Source organism: Herpailurus yagouaroundi, unplaced genomic scaffold (genome assembly GCF_014898765.1).
Source record: "Herpailurus yagouaroundi ecotype Mexico unplaced genomic scaffold, PumYag 213, whole genome shotgun sequence".
Classification (NCBI taxonomy): domain Eukaryota; kingdom Metazoa; phylum Chordata; class Mammalia; order Carnivora; family Felidae; genus Herpailurus; species Herpailurus yagouaroundi.
The window spans coordinates 7,547,543-7,560,348 of record NW_024412444.1 but is presented as its reverse complement, the minus strand read 5'-3'; positions in this window follow the sequence as shown (position 1 = coordinate 7,560,348).

Here is a 12,806-nt window from a genome sequence, read left to right as displayed (position 1 = left end):
GGTCCATGGCGAAGAGAAGTATGGAGGTACACAACTAAAAATTTGGGATAAAGTATAATGTACTCAACCATGGAGAGACTCAAAAGTTACAGAACCTCTATCCCAGATTCTGAAAGCTGGGTAGTTTTGGTTTCAGGAGCACCTCTAGAATTTGAAATGTTATGTTATATGCTGGCAGAAGAGAGAAATTAAAGTAAGCTTCCTGCCTTTTAGAAGTTCATAGTCACCTCGAAGAAAAGGAACATGTGCACAAAACATGCCCCGTATTTACCTCACTCCTTAATTTGGTAGCTGACCCTTTTAAGGATTCTCATAGTTTATAGCACTTTTTTGTCAGGTAATCATCCATTCATTCCTTCAATAATTAAGATGTATTGCTACCTACTATGTGCCAGGCATTTTTATACATGTTGGAGATATAAGCATACATAAAATGAGCAGGGCCTCTGTTCTTATGAAGCTATATTAACAAAGAAACTAACTTTGCATAGCAATGAACACCTAAAACAGGGTGATGGGACAGTTTGGTAAAGCAAGTCTTCTTCAACTCATTGGCATTTGAGTGGAGACCCAAATACTGAGAAGAATCCATCAAGCAATGATGTGGAGCAAGAACACAGGAAGCAGCAAAGGGAAAGACCCTAAGTAGAATGACCATGGCTGGGCTGGTAAGAGAAGGGAGGAGAGTTCAAAACAAGGGAAGAGATACAAAAAACCAGACCGCAGGGTGCCTCATAGGCCAAGGTAAGAGGTTAAGATTTTATTTTTTTTTTAATTTTTTAAAAATGTCTATTTATTTTTGAGAGGGGGAGAGGAGCAGAGGGGCAGAGAGAGAGGGAGACACAGAATCCGAAGCAGGCTCCAAGCTCTGAGCTGTCAGCACAGAGCCCGACGCAGGGGTTGAACCCACGAACTGTGAGATCATGACCTGAACCAAAGTTCGATGCAGACGCTTAACCAACTGAGCCACCCAGGCGCCCCAAAAAGTTAAGATTTTAGCCAAAATGTGTCCATCATGTATTTATCTCCCTTCCAAACTAGAAAATAAGATGTGTGAGGAAAGGGCTTCTTTCCTTTTGTTCTCCATGGTATTGCCAACACACAGAGTAACAAATGGTAGACAACAGAGTAGAATTGGTGCTCCATGAGTATTTCTGGAGCAATGAAGAATAAACAGAAACAAGTCTTTTAAATACTGTGTCATTCTGAATGAATTTTGGATAGATATTGTCTCTCTTAAAGTTCATTTTGACGTATTTATTTTTAACGTCTTTTTCTTCTCCTCAACTCCCAACTTTAATTATCCATCTGTGTCTCTCTATAAAAGATGGATGGTGGTAAGATAAGGGGTCCTTGCTGGAAAGTTTGTCTTTGAATGTGACCTAAGTCAGGAAATGGATAGTTCTCTCTAAGGTTTTAAGAGTCTAATAAATACTCAGTCCGTGGGTTAAGGTAATCTAGTGTAATAACGCCCCAGAGCTGGGGAGTCAGAAAGATCTAGGTATATATCTTGGCTCCACCGCTTGGGCAAATTACTTGACCCTTCTAACTCACCGTTTTTTTCATACAAAAAGTGAGAAGATTGGGGCACCTGGATGGCTCAGTCAAACATCCAATTTCAGCTCAGGTCATGATCTCTTGGTTTAGGAGTTCCAGCCCTGCATCAGGCTCTGCACTCACAGTGTGAAGCCTGCTCGGGATTCTCTCTCTCCCTCTCTCTGCCCCTTCTGCTTGCTCTCTATCTCTCAAAATAAACAAATAAACTTAAAAAAAAAAAAAGCGAGAAGATAAACGGCATCCAGCGCATAGACCTGTTGTGCCGATTAAATCCAATAACATACCACAGTGAACTTGGCAACGGGCTACCCGCAGCCCCCTTCAGGGAAGAAGTTACCAGCTGGCTGCAGGGAGTGCCCACAGCAGACGCTTCCACTGTTGCTTCCCTTTGAGTTGGCCTCAGCAGCAGAGAGCCCCTCGTTCAAGGTCACGCCCTTCCTGGGACAGCCCACACCTTGTGACTCAAGCATGGAGCTTGGCTACTTCAGCCTGATGCAGGAGACCGTGATGGCTAATACTCACCTCAGAACTCTCCCATCAGGTTGGCTGAGAATGCAGGGTTGTGGGGGCGAGGGGGAGGGGGACTTCTTCCTCTGCACTGTCCTGCTTTCCTCTCCTTCCTTTCACACTACTGATCCCTAATAAACATCTTGAACCCCAAAATCCAGCTTAGTATCTGTTCTGGGAGAACCGAGCCTGAGGCATATGGCAAGTGCTCAACACTGTCCCTAACATCTGGATCGTAAACATTCAAAAACGTTGTTGTTTATTGTTATTATTATTAATAGTAGGAGTATTAATGGCCCTAATGAAGACAAGACTAAAACTGCTTGCTTGTTCTCAATATGATATTCTACAGTGGTATTGAGATTAAAATTTTTCAATGTCAGGCGCCTGGGTGGCTCAGTCAGTTGAGGTTCTGACTCTTGATTTCAGATCAGGTCATGATCCCAGGGTCGTAGGACTGAGCCACGTGTCCAACTCTGTGCTGGCAGCATGGGGCCTGCTTGGGATTCTCCCTCTCTCTCTCTCTCTCTCTCTCTCTCTCCCCCCCTTTCTCTCTCTGCCCTTCCCCCACTCACATCAGCACCTGCTCTCTCTCAGTCTTTCTCTTTGTCTCTCAAAATAAATAAACTTAAAAAATTTTTTTTCAATGTCATTGCTTTCACTTTTGAACCTAATACTCTGTCTGCCTGTCTCTGCGTCATGCATGTGGATCCACTCATTTATCCCAAATCATGAGTGACTACAACGGGCCAGTCTAAATTCTGGGAATGAGAATAATATAACCAGCATTGCAAGAACATTTTAATTGGCCTCAGCTAGCCATCAAGGTAAGGGTGACACTTACTGCCCCTGGTAAGTGACCTTGCAAATGGATGGCTGTCTGTCCCTGTAACAGGGGCTACACTAAGGAATGGGAAGGAGGAGGCAATCCAGGGGTCCCACAGAGCCTGGCAACAGCAAAACACCCCGTTGGCAGAAAGGGAAGAGTTATAGTCAACCGACACTGGTGCATCTATTCCCACTCCTATTGTTTTTTCTCTCACACTGCTTCAGAGGTGACAGGAGGGGTGCCTGCGTGGCTCAGTCGGTTGAGTGTCTGACTTCGGCTCAGGTCATGATCTCACACTCCATGAGTTCGAGCCCCACATTGGGCTCTGTGCTGACAGCTCAGAGCCTGGAGCCTGCTTCAGATTCTGTGTCTCCCCCTCTCTCTGCCCCTCCCCTGCTCATGCTCTGCCTCTCTCTGTCTCAAAAATAAATAAAAAAACATTTAAAAAATTAAAAAAAAAAAAAAAAACTTCTTCATAGGTGACAGGAGAAACATGTGACTCCCTGAGGGGATGGGGCTTCAACTATGGCCAAAGCTGATGACGACTAACACGCGAATAGTCAAGAACATACAAACGCAACAGGGAACCAGAGACACTTCTAAGGTCATTTTAGTCCATCATTTCCTGAGTTTGCTGGATGCAAAGCCCAGCTAGATGCCGGGATCAAGAGACACAGAAGGACAGTCTCTAGCCTTCGAGTAGAGCCTAATACAGGCCAGATATATGGAAAGTAGAGCGTTCTTATGAGTGTTGGTGTGAGACACCACATGGGCATGCATATAACCTCATTTTTACTTTCTCATTTTTCCACCAGAAGAAGAGATTTGCCTTACCTCTGAGTCCTTACCGTTTCTCTCGTTACAGGACAGAAGCTCAAATAGCTTAATTTGAAGAATGAATCATTGAACCCAAACCGACTGCAACAATGCTGGTTTGGGATAATGACAGAGGTCACCTGATACTGCTTTAAAAAAACAGATAAAAAGAGAGATTTAAGACAGATGCAGAAAGTATTCCTGAATGTGTGACCTCACATACCCACAAGTCATATTATTTGTAAACAGACTTTAGAAAGACCATTTTAGAAAGCAATTCAGGACTTTCATGTCAGCAGGGCAGACACTAGATAAACACCACTGCTGAACGAGACAAGTAAAAAGCTGGATTAAAAACATAAAAATGTCTGTTTAAGTGCTCTGCTGGGCTGGGCCGGAAAGAAGGATTCTCCAGGGGCCAGGAACAGAAGAGCATGCTTCCTGGGAGACATTCTTCCCACACTCGAGACCTTGAACTTAGGCACTGGCAGCTGCTCCAGAGTGGGTGCCAAAGGGGTAGGGTTGAGGGTGCAGAGGGGTGCTAATTTGGTGTTCTTACATAAAGTAGAAACCCAGTTTGTAACCTCGGTGCTAGAAGCAAGGAAAATTAAACCTCCTGTACTGAAAGCAATCAGAATAAAACAGCTCCGGATGAAGGCAGGGGAAAAAAAAAATTCCCCTGAGAATTTGTAACCACAAACCAGCCTTTGCCTGGGTTTGCAATCCGAATTCTGTGTGATCACACAACATTTCCAGAATAAAATTTAATACAAAAGAAGACAGGATCATTTAAAGGCTGTGTCTTTTCATCCATAGAACTGTAACCATCTTTTAAAAAGCCATTTAGGTGCCTGGGTGGCTCAGTCAGGTAAGCATTCGACTCTTGATTTCAGCTCAGGCCGAGATCTCATGGTCGTGAGATTAAGCCCCACATTGGGCTCCGTGCTGAGTGTGGACCTGCTTAAGATTCTCTCTCTCTCTCTCTCTCTCTCTCTCTCTCTCTGTCTACCCTGCCCCTCCCCCAGCTCTCATCCTCTTTCTCTCAATACCCCCGCATCATTCATCTCTTTATTATACAGGTACACTTAATTATCATATTTAAAAAAAAATACAAAAACTTAAAAAATTTTTTTTCAACAAACTCTATGTATTCTACTGTGAATGAATAAGAAATCATAGAGAGTTTTAAGAATAGCAACCAAAGCTAGCTCTGAGGGCAGAAGACTTCCAAGGAGGATACCGTAAAACATGACTTGTTCTAACTAATTCATTTAACTTTTACTTTTTTTTTCTTTTGCCTTTCTGTGAGAATATTGAGATAAAGCTTTGGAAGACATTTTGGACAGAACAAAGTGATATGATGCCACTGTTAATTTATTCAAGAAATGACAGCCAGTAGCTTTCTTTAATTGTATCAATATCGAAGCTTACCAGGAATGATATTAGGCTTCCCCTGGATGGCAGGGGACTTAGCCCAGAAGATCTCAAATGCCTTTACAAGACAAATTAGGAACAGGAAAAAAATTCTTGGTACTGGTAAGTATTCAGGTAACCAGGGGAAAGTAGTATAAAGACAATAATTGTCTGGCATGCCAATGTTTTCCTCTGGTAATCAACCTCACTCTTCCAGATGTTCAAATCTGCTTTATTTGATCAAAGGGAACCAAAGAAGGCCACAAAGCATAGGGATTAAATAGTCAGCCTCCAAATTTCATCCAAGTTGTTTTGTTCCTCCACTATATGATTTTCCCCACCCCTCAACATCCCTTTTTGCAGACATCCCTACTACATATAATTTCAAGTAATTCAGACATTGCCTTAAGTTTAGCTATTGACAGACAATGAGATGAGACTAATGGTCATCAATGCCTAAATAATTAGTAGTAGCTCTACTATGGGAACAGGGCTTGGTAGTCAGGCTGGAACTATTTCAAATCCCAAATCAAGATGTCTCAGCATGATTCCCTTCAACCTATGAGAATAGATCTGCATAGTATTTCATTAAACAGAAAGGTACTTCCTTAATGAATCAGAAATAATCTCATTGTTCTGATAGGTGTCTCCAATAGGAAAAGCTAGAGCCTACCCTGTTCATTCATTTCTGAGGCAGTCCGTGATGAATGAATAGATGGATGATTGTTCTCTCACTAAAGTCAGACATCTAGCTGCACTCATCCAAAATTGGCAAAAAGATGACAGTGCATTGCAATCTAGGGAAGAACGTAAAATGAGTATGCCTTGAAATAAAAAAAAATGTTGGAGAGGACATTTGTTGGTTGTCTCCCCTGTCTACCTTCTAAGTCTTTTCCCTTTTTAACCGGACCTCAGACTTCTCAGGCATGAGGTTTGGCTAGAATTAAATTCTCCCAAGAGTCCAAGGTTAGGCCCTGACTGGCCTTTGTCAGCAAGTGTTTCCCTCTAACCAGAGTGAATGGCTTTTTGGAGCAGGTCTGAGAAAGAAGTATCCTCTCTTCTCTGTGAAAGCTACCAAAAGAATTCTTTCTCTTGTCCACTAAAACAGAAAAGTGTCGCCATTATTCCTGATGCTAGCCTTTCGTGGCCATAAAAGATGCTAATCTTTAAGTGAAACTGATGACAGAGAAGTATGTGTCTTAGAAGAGAGTATGGAGAAACAAAAAGAAACAGGGCTTCTAGTGACATGGTTTAGCCCCTAGATCAATACATACCCGAAGCCTACCATACCACAGGACTTTTCAGTAAGATAAGATGGTAAATTCCCCTTATTGTTTCAATTACTTTAAAGAAGTTATCTGTTACTTGTAACCAAATGTTTGTAAATAAAAGATACTTGCAACCTAGTTAATTATTAATGAGAGCTGGAATTAGACTAGAAGATAAACATCCTTTAAAAACCAGACTTGAATAAAATTATCCAGCTATCAGAGAGTCACAGATTAGACAAGGTAGGGCATCTTACTGGACAAGAAAATGTAGCCCGGTATTTAGTAGTAAAGTTGAATCCATTACAAGGAAAAGGTTTTAACATTAACATGTAGAGAAGTCTACTGTTGCTGATAAAAGTGGCAGATTTTGTTAAAACACTTCAGTTCACTGTGGAAAAAAGAGCTGAGGCTAATACCTCAGTCCATCCCTATGCATAGATTGTGAAGAAAAAAAAAAGACTGAGTGCATAATTTCCTCCATCGTCTCCATGGCAATTTGCAAAGTCTCCATCATGAACTGTTTAATCTAAGAACACGATTTTGCTTTGCTTTGCTTCGTGTTTTAGTAGAAAGATGAGAATTCAGAGATATTCTTTGGACATCCCAGATAAAACAAAGATGGGGGGGGTGTTTCATTCTTCTTTGGTTTTCTGGTTTTATTACTGTTTTCTCCCCCCTTTTCCTGTTAAACATCACTAAGAAGAAGCACAGTCAGAGGTTCCTGACTGTGTGTATTGTGTGTTCCTCAGTTTGTCTGACCAGTGTCTATCACCTGTTCCCCTTTGCTCCCTCCACGTGGTTATAACAGTGGGTGCCTGGCAGCCATGATTAGTTAATAGGTCCCTGACTACTGCATTCAGTTTGTTGACCCGGGATGGATGCCTATGCCACTAAGCCAAACAATGTCTTCTCTACAAATGTGGACTGGGAACAAAGACAGTGTCAGGTTAATTTGTTCCCTGAAACCGGGGTCGAGTGGCCATGCTTAACGATGTAGACTGGAAAGTTAGGAAATCAACTCTGCAGTGACATATTGCAATAATAAGGAGGATATAAAAACTAACAGTTATTGAGTGTTTACTAAGTAGCAGGCACTGTGATAAGTCCTTTAAGACTCATTACTGCTTAATGCTCAGAACCACCTATGAGGAAGCTGTTGTTATTATAGTTATTGTACAGATCAGCACAATGAGTGGGTGAGTAAATTGTCCAAGAACAGAGGGCTCATGTCAGAGCGAAGATGCAGACAATCTGTCTGACAATCTGTCTTCAGAGCATTTGCTCTAAACCTCCAAAACCCATCCCCGATGCCATTTGGTGCCTAAGGTCCTCTCTCTTTGAAACCTGTAAAACCACCCAGTATTTCTGTCATAACGTCCCCCCCCCCCCAACTTTTTCTTTTCTTAGTTGAAGCTGGTTTCTGTTTCTTACAACCAAACATGTCTTCAGGAGCACATTAGTGACAATCAGGAATCAACCTTTACAGCTCCCAGGAACTCCATAAACAGTGAGTAAATGGATAAATAAGCAAGCGAAGTTCTCATTACCACAAAGCTGTCTCTGCAGTGGGCTACTGGGCATCTTAATTCCTGGACCACTTCAGATGCAGATTCCCTGAGCGATGCCTCTCATCTGCACCCTGTACACAGCAGATGCTCCATCCGAGGGCATTTTGGTGGTAGGTGGATAATTTCCTGGAAATGAAGCAAGTTCTTCATGTTCTTGGGAGGTAACACAGACAACACCCTCCTTTGCAGTCTTGGCATTTTGAAGGCCAGATGTAGAACGCAAACAGTAGTTAAAATCCAGGGGGGAAATTATGCATTTAGGTCGAACCTATGAAAAATAAAATGTATCACTTATGCCAAGAATAACTCAAGGCCGAGAAGTGAGTTTTGGAGTCAAGCAAATCTGGATTTGACAACTGCCAACCCTCCCCTGTTCTCCGCCCCCCCCCTTCGCCCCCCACCAAGGACTCCACTTCTCACTAGAGGTGCTTTGGGACACTGGGAAACTTTCTTAATGTTTCTCTAAGTTTTATAAATTTTTAAAATATTACCTTGGGGATTGAAAAGTATCACAATAAAAGTCCAAAAAAAGAAATAACAATTGACCATATTTTCTCCAGAATTAATCACCATGATGGCCTATTTGCCTTGACCTTCTGTGTTTGCTTATAGGCTCATTGATTGGTTTAAGAAAAATCACATAAGATGTTCCTAAAAATCGGGGTGCCTGGGTAGCTCAGTTGGTTGTGAGTTCAAGCCCTGTGTTGGGCTCTGTGCTGACAGTTCAGAGCCTGGAGCCTGCTTCAGATTCTGTCTCTATCTCTCTCTGCCCCTCTCCTGCTCGTGCCCTCTCTCTCTGTCTCTCTCTGTCTCTCTCTCTCTCTGTCTCTCTCTCTCAAATATAAACAAACATTTTAAAAATAAAAAAAAAAAAAAGATGTTCCTAAAAATCGTGTGTTCAATATAAAGAATCCAAGCAATGCAGAAAAACATGAGGGAAGCTTGTTTTAATCAACCCAAATTCCACCATCTAGAAATTCCCATTATATACATCAGGTGAATATTATCATGGAATTTTTTTCTATGTATGTGCAGAAAGAAGGTTGTCTACATAGGTAAACAAATTTTATGATAAATAGATTAGACTGATGGATTGTAAAGCATTGGTAAATACAGATACTTTTTTTAATTTTTTAAATGTTTATTATTGAGAGACAGAGACAGAGCACGCGCCGGGGAGGGGCAGAGGGAGAGGGAGACAGACTCAGAAGCAGGCTCTAGGCTCTGAGCTGTCAGCACAGAGCTCGATGCAGGGCTCGAACCCACAGACCACAAGATCATGACCTGAGCCAATGTTGAACGCTTAACCGACTGAGGCACCCAGGCACCCCAAGACAGATACTTTTAAAATCAGCTGGCTTTTTAAAAGATCAGATGGTTGGAGGGTATTATGCCAAGTGAACTAAGTCAGAGAAAGACGGATATCATATGTTTTCACTCATATGTGGAACTTGAGAAAGTTAACAGAAGACCATGGGGGAAGGGAACAGGGAAAAAATAGTTATAAACAGAGAGGGAGGGAAGCAAACCATAAGAGACTCTTAAATACAGAGAACAAACGGAGGGTTGGTGGGGTGGGGGGCATGGGGGAATGGGTGATAGGCAATGAGGAGGGCACTGGATGTGGTATGTAAGCAATGAATCATGGGAATCTACCCCAAAACCAAGAGCACACTGTATACACTGTATGTTAACCAACTTGACAATAAATTATATTAAAAAAATAAAATAAAAGATCGGATGGATTTTAAATAAAATATTAAATTTATTTTTATTTGACTTTAATAGAAAAAAAAATCTGAAGGACATTATTCTTGAATGTTTTAAGATCTAATATTCTTAGATCAAGACCCCAAGCTCCCGTTGGTGCTTATGCAAATATCACCATACCCACTTACATCCATGTATCCTAAATTTCATAAGATCATCCATGTCTGTTTGTTTGTTTCAATTGTGGTAAAATACACATACCATAAAATTCACCATCGTAACCGTTTTGAAGGCTAAATTCAGTAACATTCACAATGTCGTACAAACACCACCTCTATCTAGTTCGAAAACATTTTTATCACCTTGAAAGAAAATGGAGCATTCACTCTTGCCTCCCTCCTTCCCTCAGTCCCTGACAACCACTAATCTACCTTCTGTCTCTATGGATTTGTCTGTTATAGAGCCTTCCTAAAAATTGAATCATGTAATAGGTCGCCATTTGTGTCTGGCTTCTTTCACTTAGCGGAGTGTTTTGAGGTTCATTTGTGTTGGAGCATGAATCAGCACTTAGTTGCTTTTTTTGTGACTGAATACTATTCCCCTGCACGGATACCCCACGTTTTGTTCATCCCTTTATCAGTTGATGGGTATGGGGCTTTTCCACATTTTGGCTCTGGACGGTAATGCTGATCAGAACGTTTGTGTACAAACTGCTGTTGGGAGACCCATTCTCAGTTCTTTGGGGTATATACCCAGGGGTGGGATTGCTGCATCACGTGGTAATTCTGTGTTTAACTTTTAGAGAAACCACCAAACGGTTTTCCATACAAGCTGCACCGTTTCATCCCGTTTTGATTCTCATCACTCACTTCACATCTTCAAAGGCTTCCTTGTGAAAGAGGTTAAAACACCCTAAGGCCAGTTCTAATATCTTCCCAACCGTATTCTGCCAGTTGCTCTGCATTTTGCCTGAAGGATGCAGTCAGTCATGCAGGCAACTCTTACGTGAATGCATAACTCTGCGTCAGAGTTCCCAAGCTAGAACCACAAAATTAAACATTTTGTCCTCTTTGCCTTAAGCCTCCTCTCATCTCTTATGTGCACAGGTCATCTTGCTAACTTGGAAAAGCCTACCCATTTCCATCTCTGATGGCTACTCGTTTTTAAGACCCCGCTCAGACCCATTTTCCATTATTCTAGTTCCCCTACTGTGAACTCCCAGAGCCAACTTATTGTCAGTGCCCCATAGTTTGTGCTTATTTTGTATTGCTTATTATTATCATTATATGCATAGAATTCTCTCCATAGCTCATGTGCCCCTTCAAGATAATGGGTGAAAAGCACACACCGTCGCATGGACAGAAAGTGGGTCGTGTAAGTCAGACAGAGCAGGCCTGAGTTCACACTGTATTTAGCTGTGAACTCCCAAGCCTACCTCCATTTCCTCTCCTAGGGAATCAGGGGAAACGCTGGTATCACAGGCTCATTACGATGATTAGAGATAATGCCTATAAAGCGTACAGAAGGTGACTGGTAAATTGCAAACATACAGTCTACATTGTTTTGTATACCTTATATCTCCCACGTGTCACTGACAAGCACTGCAAGTTGTAGGAGCTCAGAAAATGTTAGTGGATTGTTGTTTTCATTCCACACTTACCTGTCCGCTTTGAGTGAAGCGTGAGCACCAGGCAGAAACCTTCCTTTGTTGTATTTGTTGGTATTTTGTGCATATTCATTTTCCTATCTATTTACACTCACCACTTTCCAAAAAGTTGTTGAGACATATTCTCTTTTCTAGATAGGCTCTGCCCCCCAAATCCCCTCAAAATAGTCATGGACACAGGAAAGTTCCAGAAGGCCTATTTTTACACTCATATTAGCTAATAGATAATAATTCAATTGGACAAATGTTAGCTCCCCTTTACTAAGTGGTCAGTGTGGACGAGGCTCTGACTCTGCCTTTCACGGTGTTTTCTCCCTGAACCCTCACCATAACCCTATGACTGACAGGTACAATTATCGTTCTTCTCAGGTGAGGAAACCAAGGCACAGGGCAGGCACAGAGCTTCTCAGTGAGTGACAGAGGTGGAATTTGAACATGCTATCTGATGATTGCCAAACCCATGCTCTTAACTCTGACGTTACACACTCTCGCTCCAACCCATAACTGACCTTCCAGAAGGAGCAAGTTTTAAATCACATGGGTGTATCAAGCACCTATGAAAGTGATTAAAAAGCCTCAGAGAAACTGGATTGAGTATATTAACAAGGAAGAGGTGAAATAAAATGCCGTACAAGCTTCACCAGAAGTTGGCGGGCACGGGTCAAAACACATCGTCCCCAAATAAATGACAAATGAAGCAACCAACCGCTTTCAGCCCCGTCTCCTGCCATCATATTTCAACATAATAAAACCTGATGTGATCATGGCAGGCTTCAGTATTCATGGAACACTGCTCTGTGCCAGGCACTGTGCTGATTCACGTGATGCTTTTGAATCTGTTGAAAGAGGATTTATCCCACATGTTTAACGTTAGATGTGTTGTACATTTCAGGATGAGCACTGAAGGAGTTTTGTCCTTCTGCACAGACCTGGTAATTAGCTCCTCAGAAGGAGCTTCAAGAGGAACTTGAGTTTGTGTGAAAATCTCTATCACTTTCTCCATCAATATTACTATAATTTGAGTAATTCTTACCACTTTGCTAATGTGAAAATTAAATGTCAGCTAAGCCTAAGAATTTCACCTGTTTAAAAACAATGAAGTCACGGGGCGCCTGGGTGGCGCAGTCGGTTGAGAGTCCGACTTCAGCCAGGTCACGATCTCGCGGTCCGTGAGTTCGAGCCCCGCGTCGGGCTCTGGGCTGATGGCTCAGAGCCTGGAGCCTGTTTCCGATTCTGTGTCTCCCTCTCTCTCTGCCCCTCCCCCGTTCATGCTCTGTCTCTCTCTGTCCCAAAAATAAATAAATGTTGAAAAAAAAAATTTAAAAACAATGAAGTCAAGATGGAACCATTCAAGCATGCTGTCGGAATGAGACGGCACATCCCGCACGTGCTTATACTCTGGCTGTGGGAAACAGAGTAACGACACCCTCCCCCAGAGCTGCCCATCCTAATCCCTGGAACCTGGGAAT